Source organism: Eptesicus fuscus, chromosome 7, assembly GCF_027574615.1.
Source record: "Eptesicus fuscus isolate TK198812 chromosome 7, DD_ASM_mEF_20220401, whole genome shotgun sequence".
In the NCBI taxonomy this organism is placed as follows: Eukaryota; Metazoa; Chordata; class Mammalia; order Chiroptera; family Vespertilionidae; genus Eptesicus; species Eptesicus fuscus.
The window spans coordinates 102,038,812-102,048,246 of NC_072479.1; the positions used below are offsets into that span (position 1 = coordinate 102,038,812).

The following is a 9,435-nucleotide window of genomic DNA, read 5'->3' on the forward strand; positions in this document are numbered from 1 at the left end:
TGGGAGGAAATATCTGCAAACCAACTCTCTGCCAAAGGACCAGTAGCCACAACATTTAATGAACTCTCAACAGTAAAAAAAAAAAAGAGAGAGAGAGAGAGAGAGAGAGAGAGAGAGAGAAAATCAATTAGAAAATGGACAAAACACATGAAGAGACATTTCTCCCAAGAGGAGATACAGGTGGCAGATAAGCACTAGAAAATATGTTCAACACCATCAACCATTTGTTAAATGCAAATGAAATCATGACATAGCATTCCACACCTATCAACACGGTTACAATAAAAAATAGTGACAACCTCAAATGTTGGCAGGGATGCAGGGGGACGGGATCGTTTACACGTGGCCAGCAGAGACATCAAGCGGTACAGCCACCCTGGAAAGGAACTTGGCAATTTCTTTTTAAAAATTAAAAGTGCGACTGCCATGCGGCCCAGCAATTGCATTCCGGGACGTTTATCCCAGAGAAATGAAGACGGTTCACAAACGAACCTGCCCAGGAATGTTTATAGCAACCTGATTCAGAATAGCCCCAGGCTGGAAACAATCCAGCTGTCCTTCCACGGATGAATGGCTCAGCAAACGGCGGCGGGGCGTTCATACTGTGGAAAACTACTCGGTAATAAAAAGGAGTGACTACTGATCGACATAACAACCTGGATGACTCTCCAGAGAATTATGCTGAGCGAGAGAAGTCAATCCCACAAGGCTACACGCCGCAGGGTCCCATTCCTGTAACATCCTTGAAATGACAGAACTACAGAGATGGAAATCAGATGAGTGCTGGCCAGGGGTTAAGGAGCGGGTGGGGACTGAAGGGAAGTGGGTGTGGCCCTAAAGGTGAGGGGTCCTGGTGGTGATGGCCACGCGGTGTCTTGACTGTGTCCCTGCTGGTATCCTGGATGTGATACTGAGCTCTCCTCACCTTGCAAGATGCTCCCTTCGGGGGCAACCAGGTAAAAGGTGCACGGATCTCTGCAGGTGAGTCGACAGTTATCTCAAAAGCAAAAGACATTTTGATTTTAAAAAGACATTTAGCCAGAATGGCCTTCCCCCAACCCCAGCCCCCATTCCATGAGAGTTGTGGTGGATGCCCAGCCTCCGGGGATCGGGCTGCCGGGGAGTCCAGATGTGGCCGGGGAGCCGGGGGGGCCGGGGAGCCGGGGAGCCGGGGCACAGGAACCACTGCGTCACCTTTGAGGAAACTTAGAGAATGGGGTGGAGCCAGGTGCTAAAGGCAAGCAAATGTTTCAAATGTCAAAAAGAGGGACCTGTTGATACCAGAAAACAGACACTGCAGAGCGGGACATAAGCCCTGGCAGACTGCCAGGGTGGCGGGGCCTGACAGTTGGAGAGGGCTAGCGGGGAGAGGGCTGGGGGGGAGAGGGCTAATGTGTAAGGGGGAGAGGAGGACGACGTGTAAACCACAGGAGCCGCGGCCATCTCTCAGGAGCAGTCCAGGGGGCGGGACAAAGGCTGGGCTTGCACAGGCCCGCTGGGACCCAGGGACCCTCTGTGTGGAGACATACAGCGTGAGAACATCACTCTCACGCCGGCCGGCGTGGCTCAGGGGTGGAGCACCAACCCATGAACCAGGAGGTCAGAGTTCGATTCCCAGTCAGGGCTCATGCCCCGGTTTCAAACTCTATCCCCAGTGTGGGGCGTGCTGGAGGCAGCCGATCAGTGAGTCTCTCTCATCACTGATGTTTCTATCTCCCTCTCCCTCTCCCTTCCTCTCCAAAATCAATAAAAATATATTTTAAAAAATAACATTACTCTCAGACATCCTTATGTGAAGATAAGGAATTGGAGCTCACCAGCAGCCCAGCTCTTGGGGTATAACGGATCGAATGCGTGCGATCTAATTGCGGGGATGGTTGGGAAACCGTAGCCATGCACTGCGTGTGCGGGTCGATGCGGGACCACACACATGCTCTTCACTCGTCATCACCCTGAAACTCTTGCATCTGCCAGGCGCTTCGTACCGAGGCCACAAACTGTCCCTCTGTCCCCTTGGTCTGTTCCCCCCTCAGAACTCCCCTTTCCCAATCGTTCCTCTGGGTCCTAGCGCTAGAAAGGGCCTCAGAGGATGGTCTGATGCTGCCTTGAGCCCTGGAAGGTGGAAGGTGGCATACCCCCGTTTTACAGGCAGGAGTGCTGCTGCTGAGAGAGGGGAGCTGGCCAGGACCCGAACCCGGGCAGCAGCTCTCCGCCCGGTTTCACTTGGTCAGAATTGGAGGAAAGAGAGGCCCCCCCACCCCACCCCCCACTCTGCACACAGAGGAATGATCATCAGAGTCCCTTGCCTCGCCGCCTCTCCTCGTCCCCACAGCCACACCCGGGCTCAGTCCCCACTCACCCAGCAATGCGGGCGGAGAACCTCCTGGGAGCCAGGCACCGTTCTAGACTCTGGGGAACAGCAGCGAGCAAAACAGACACAGACACCTCCCCTTCACACTGGTCCCCTCCGGCATCCTGCTCTCCCACCTCCATCCTTCATCCGAGCCTCCTGGCCCCGCACGGAGGGTCCTGTTGCTGGTGGGGGTCAGGAGGCCTGTGAGCTTGTGCCTCAGATTCAGGGAAGACCTACTTTGATTTTGCAGGTTATTTCCAAATAAGGATCCACAAATAATAGGTTGTGTCATAGGCACTGATTTGACCAAAGTCAAATACCTAAAGCACAGCACGACGTCCCTAATCCTATTTGGGTATTTCTTCATGTTTTCACTATAACCAAAGGCCCAGCCAGACGGAAGTGTTCAGGCCCTTCTGGATCTGCATGAGGCCCAGGGTCACCCAGCCCGCTCCCAACCTCCTCCACCACGGCCCCTGTTCCTCCTGGGCACTCTCGTCTGGGATAGAGAAGGAAAGAATCTTGCCCCAAGAGCAAGAGGGCTGGGGTTCAAGTCCTGGCCTCGCCAATTACTTTTGAGACTTTGAGTCAGTTTTGCAGCCTCAGTTTCCCCATCTGTATAATGGGAACAGGGTGGTAGCCTCCAGGGTCCCTTTCAACAGTAACTCCATGCTCTCTCTTTCCAGACTTCAGCTCTGTGACTCCCCCCAACTCAACTCATGTCTCTCAGGTGCACACAGTAGGCCTTCAGGAAACAGGTTCAGGACACAGAGCTGGCATGGGGCGGGTGACCCCATCCTACAGCTCTGGTCCAGGACCTGCCCAGAAGATTCACGACTGGCCAGGAACTTGGCTGAGCTGACCCAGAACTTTCCCTTCCAAACACTCTTTGCTGGCCTCGCCTGGGAGCTTGGTAGGATGCAGAGTCCCAGGCCCCGCCTAGGCTGCTGGACCGGAATCTGCATTCTAATACGATCTCCAGGGGATTTGTTTGCACATTAATATTTGAGAAGCCCTGCCTTAAAGCATAGAATCCAGTCCCCCTACCCAGCCCAATCGCATTGGCTCAATTAATGAGTTCGTCAATCAGTAAAATGGTTAAGTAAATTCTAGCTCCTGCACCTTTCACTGCCGGGGCCTCCCACTGGGGACCAATCCAGTGTTCCCCAGAGAGCCATCCAGGCAGCCACTGGCCCCCACGTTTAGAGAGTCAGCACCCCCTGGTCAAGACAGAGCTGGCACCCATCTGCTGAAGGCGACCAACCTGTCCTGGCTGTGGCCAAGGGACTCCCTCAGCGGAGGTCTAGCTACAATGAGCTAGGTCTTTTAAATACGTTTTGTGAATGGATTTCAGAGAGAGGGAGACACAGATAGAAACATCCATGATGAGAGAGAACCACTGATCGGCTGCCTCCTGCACGTCCCTACTGGGCATCGAGCCTGTAACCCGGGCATGTGCCCTGACAGGGAATCGAACCGTGACCTCCCGGTTCATGGGTTGACGCTCAACCACTGAGCCACACCAGCCGGGCTGAGCTGAAAAACTTTAACAGTGAGAGAGCCAAGGTGTGTCCCAGACCCCCGCTCAGGCTCCTCCCCCTAACACACGCACACGCGCACACGCACACACACACACACACACACACACACACAGCCCTGGCCATGCCTCCCCTGAGTCAGAGGGTGACTCACAGGCACCTCCCGCCTCCCTGATCTTCCCGGGGAGACTGGGAATGGGAGAAGGGGAAGAGGTGTCACAGCCAAACCTGAGAAGGTGACTTGGGACACAGCTGGGCAGGACACGGAGCTGGCAGGAGGGGGGTGACCCCATCCTACAGCTCTGGTCCAGGACTGCCAGGGTCAAGGCCAGGGTCAGGGCTAGGACTCCAGGGTGGCCTGCCCGTACCACCAGGTCAAGTTCTTCCCTCCTTCACGAGCCCCCCCGGCCCGTGCGGAGGCCTGGACGCGGAGGGAGAAGGATGGTACCAGGACGGCACCGACCACGGCTGCCCAGGGAGTTCTTGGGGTGGCGGCCGCTCAGCCTGGCAGCCAACCATCCCGACACCACTGGGCCCCGGTCCACCTGACCGCATCCGGGGACCACATCCCCCGTGGGCAAGTGTGTACACAAGGGAGGGAGTCGCCGGGTTTCACGGACGAATGGCCAGAACCTCGACCGAGGCAGGGACCACCCGGGTTTGGGTGATCCTGCTATCTGCCGCCCCTCCTCGCCCCACCCCACCCCGCCATCGCTTCAGGAGCAGCCAGCAGCAGAGGGGGGCTGGGCGAACACGTGGCCCGTGGGCCGGACCCCTGGGGTTGGGAGGACCATGCCACCCCCTTGAGGCCTGGGGCCCACCGCAGTTTCCCTGTTTGGGTAACTTCCCACCATCACTGACTGTTCTGGGCGTCTATTATACTATGACCCCGTAGGGGGGGAGGGTACGCGGGGGCCGCCCTTGGCAGGGGGCTCCCGAGGAGGAAGCTTGGGAAGACAGACACTCCCCCACCCTGTGCTCCCCCAGAGGCCCCATGTCCCACTTCCCCACTCCAAACCCCTCCATGTCCCGGTTCCTCCTCTGGGCTGAACCCTGGACCCAGAGGGGACCTGAGGCAGGTGAGCGGTGCCTGACCGGAGATGCGGGGGAGGTGGGAGTGAGCAGGGAGTCCCCTGGGCCTGGGAGCTTCTCCCTAGCGTTGCCCAACTGCTTCCCAGGCCCGACAGGTGGTCGGGGCACAGGGCTGGGGAAGGCTCCGGGCAGCAGCCCCCACGCCCCTGCTTTCCGCCTTGATTAGCGGAAACATTCCTACATCTGTCACGGCAAGACAGCCCGCTCCCCGTCGTCAATCACCCGGGAAACGCAAACACATTCTGGCTGCACCCAGACTTTCTTTCCATAAAGTCACAGGCACCCGCAGGGCACCCCACCCCCACCCCAGAGCCAAGGGGACAGGTGTGGGGGGGAAGCCCCCCCAGACTCCAGTGTCTGCGGCAGCCGGGGAAGGACTGAGTCACAGCTCTCCCTTCCCTCCTTACACACACACACACACACATACACACACACACACACACACACAGCTCCCAGCAAAACAAGGATGATGCACGCGGCCACGCCCACAGACAGCTGTGCACACAGACACTCAGACACACAGACCACTGACCACAAACCCACAGAGAAGGGGGGGCAGCACGACCCCACTCGGTTGAGCTCCTGGAGGGCAGAGATCTCAGCTCTCCGTATCATCCGGCACACAGTAGGTGGGCGGCGAGCCCTTCGACACTCCTCTCGAGTGTTGTACCCATTTCTTTCATCCGCTTCCATTGTCCTCTCCCCCCACTAGGACATGAGGTCATTTGGACAGGAACTTTCTCCTGTTCACAGCTGTATCCCAGCACAGGGCTTGGCACATAGTAGGTGCTCAATAAACACCCACAGTCCTGCCATCCCCCCACTCGCATCCCCCAATCCAGCCTCCCACAGAGCTGCCTGCTTCCCCAGGAGGGCAGATAGCTGTGACCACACACCCTTCCAGAGCCCAGGTGCACCAGCCCCTCCCCCCACCTGGCTCCGAGTCGCCACCGTCTGACCCACACAACCCTCTATCCTCAACTCCCCAGCCCGTCCCCCGCACTCTCCTAGGACATGGCCCTGCCCACCCCCTCCTGGCCCTGGCCATGCTCCCCTCCCTGCAGGCCTGACCCACCTGTTGCAGGACAGCCTGCCTCAAGGTCAGGTTCACCTCTACGCCCTCCTTCAAGGCGTCCTCCCCAACTCCCCTGCAGGGAACAGGACACCCTCAGTGCCTGGCGTGCTGACCAGAGCTTCCTGCTCTTCCAGTGCCCACGGCATGCCATGCTCTTTGTGGCACAGCAGGCGTGCAGGGCTGGGGTGCTGGCCTCGGCTCCAGCGCCCTGGAGCAGGCTCCCCCGCGCCTGGAGAGGGGGCTTGGCCATGGGACTTGCTCTGGCCAAAGGGATCGGACAAGAGCAAAAGTCAGAAACATGCTTGACCATTATCCTCTGATGGTCCTGCCTTCGCCTAGAGAAGCCCAGAGAGCCACTGACAAACAGGGGGAGCGGCAGGGGGAGCAGATCTGGACCCCACCCACAGCTTGGAACCAAGTCCAGTCGACCCTCAGGCCGGGAAGGGAGAAGTGAGAGCCCAAAGCTCCCTGCTTGTGGTGTTAGTGTGGTTAGTGGGGCGGGGGATGGGGGGGCGGGTGTCGGGGGGCAGCGGGGGGTGGGGGTGCGGAGAGGTGCCCGAGCCGTGGAGCTCGCTGCGGCTGCTGGGCTCCAGGGCTGTGGCGAGGCTGAGCCCTCAGGTCCCGTTCCTTCACCCTCCAACCTCCTCCAGGGCCAGAGTCAGCCAGACCTTTCCCGGAACAGACTGTGGCTCAGGCACAGAGAGACCTCGCCGACCTCCTCTCCTGATTGAGGCAAATCCTGGGAAGATGTTTGAAGGGATTCGGAGGAGAAAAGCTCACAGAGCAGTCTCCCCCACAACCCCCCCGCCAAGTTTTTATTGTGGGAAAATACATATACCATGAAGTTTACCATCTTAGCTATGTTGAGGCATACAATTCCCTGGTTCTCAGTCATTCATATTGTTGCACAGCCATCACCACCTCCAGCCCCAGAACGCTTTTCATCTTGCAAAACTGAAACTCTGTCCCCATTAAACACTAACTCCCCCTCCCCCGGCCCTGGCAGCTGCCATTCTTTCTGTCTCTATGAATTGGACTCCACTCGGTACCTCATTTAAGTGGGATCATACAGGTGTTTTGACTGGCTTGTTTCACTGAGCAAAATGTCCCCAAGGCTCACTCGTGCTGTAGCCTGTGTCAGACTTGCCTTCCTTTTTCAGGCTGACCACTAACCATTCCATTGTAAGTATAGATCACACTTTGCGTGTCCATTCACCCCTCGGTGGGCACTGGGCGGCTCCCACCTCTTGGCTTGTGTGAAGAACGCTGCTGTGAACCTGGTACCCGTATCTCCTAGGACAGGTCGGCAAACTCATTAGTCACCAGAGCCAAATATCAACAGTACAACGATTGAAATTTCTTTTGAGAGCCGAAAACCGATTTCTGCGCATGGGCCACGAAGTTTCAATCACACTGTACGTGCGCGCCCGCACGTGGTATTTTGTGGAAGAGCCACACTCAAGGGGCCAAAGAGCCGCATGTGGCTCGAGAGCCGCAGTTTGCCGACCACGGTCCTGGGAGACTCCGCTTTCAGCTCTTCTGTGTGTGCATCCAGGAGTGGGACTGCTGCATCACATGGGAATCCTAGTTTTTTGAGGAGCCACCAGACTGTTCTCCACAGAAGCTGCACAGGGGCAGTTTCACAGTGACTCTGAGTTTGACCTTGAAGGTGACCCTTGGCGTGCAGACGTGGGGAAAGGCCCTCCACACGGGGATGGAGGGAGGAGGTGCAGCCTGAGCAGCCGGCTGGGGAGGACGCGGCTGGGATGGGGCCAGGGCAGAGGGCTTTGCGCATCGTAATGGGGTGTGACCCTCATCTGGGGATAGGAGCTCCGGAAGGTTTTATTTTGTTTGTTTGTTTGTTTTTAACATTTCAACTTTTTATTTATATTTTTTTAAAAAATATTTTTATTGATTTAAGAGAGGAAGGCAGAGAGAGAGAGAGAGAGACAGAAACATCAATGATGAGAGAGAATCCTCGATCAGGTGCGGATTGAGCTCCCAACTCAGGCATTGCTGTGACTAGAATCATACTTAGTAAGTCGATGCTCAACCACTGAGCTGTGCCATCTGGGCAACATTTCAACTTAACACATATATATATATGATTTTAGAGAGAGAGGAAGGGAGAGAAAGAGAGAGAGAGAGAGTGAGAGAGAGAGAGAGAGAGAGATCATCAGCTGCCTCCCAACTGGGGATCAAATCCAAACCTGGGTACGTACCCTGAAACAGGAATCGAACCCATGACAGTCAGTGTATGGGATGACACTCAACCAACTGAGCCATTACGGCCACAGGTTTTGAGCAAATGAATGACTTGACCACTCTGTCCACCCAGAAAGCTCCGGCCACTGAGAGTGAAGTAGACAGCGTCAGAAGATTTGGGGGGCGGGGGGAGGGGGAGCCCAAGAGGAGGCTCTGGATGGTTGAAGCCAGAGCGAGTGAAGCTATGAAACCAAGGCCTCAAAAGGAAGAAGAAAGAACAGTGACGATGGAGCCAGGCCAACAGGGCAGGGACCAGCGTGAGGCCAGCGGAGCACCTGCCTCGGGCACACAAGTCTAAATAAAGATATTTATACTTTATTTAAATGGAAGACGTGACAGGGTCAAGATCAGGGAGGGGCAAGAGAGGCATTGCGCCAGGGCAGGGTTGGAGCCCGGCTTTCATTGAAATTTGAGACTTGGCTCATTGCAGAACTTTTGCATTAACTTGTATTTGGAAAAACATTGGCGTTGGGGGTGTAGCTCAGTGGTAGAGCACGTGCTTCGCATGTACGAGGTCCCTGGTTCAATCCCTGGCACCTCCACTTTTCCTTCCGCCAACCCCTTTGCCCGTGCTTTTCCTGTTTGTAGAAAAGGGAGCCCAGTGGGTTACTTTTGTTGTTCTCCCACTCCCTGGGGCTTACCAACTCCCAGCTCAGGGCATTGGCAAAAGGAAGGCAAGAGGGAGGAGGAAGGAAAAAATTGCATTAAAGTATTGCTTATCTTGCCTCAGCCGGTTTGGCTCAGTGGATTGAGCATCGGCCTGAGGACCAAAGGCAACCAATTGATGTGTTTCTCTCACATCGGTATTTCTCTCTCTCTCTTTCCCTCTCTCTGCCCTCTCTCTAAAAATCAATGGGAAAATACCCTTGTGTAAGAAGATAGATAGATAGATAGATAGATAGATAGATAGATAGATAGATTACTTATCCTGATCACTGGATTTTTGGTGCCCCCTGGAACTTTGCTCCGGGGTGAGCACCTCACCCACCCACCCTAGTCCTGGGCTGAGGGACAGATCCATACGTCATCCAAGGGCACCCACTGGGGGCCGGTGATGTGCCTACAAATGCATGGGACCCAGGGGTCCAATAATAAGTGAAGTAGTTGTAGTT

General features: G+C 56.0%; 1 non-coding gene across 1 annotated transcript; it reads left to right on the forward strand.

The window, feature by feature from the left end:
- Positions 1-8,793: 8,793 nt before the first annotated feature.
- TRNAA-CGC (transfer RNA alanine (anticodon CGC)) lies at positions 8,794-8,865 on the forward strand. Its single transcript has one exon. It is a non-coding gene; the product is annotated as a tRNA-Ala (tRNA).
- Positions 8,866-9,435: the final 570 nt, after the last annotated feature.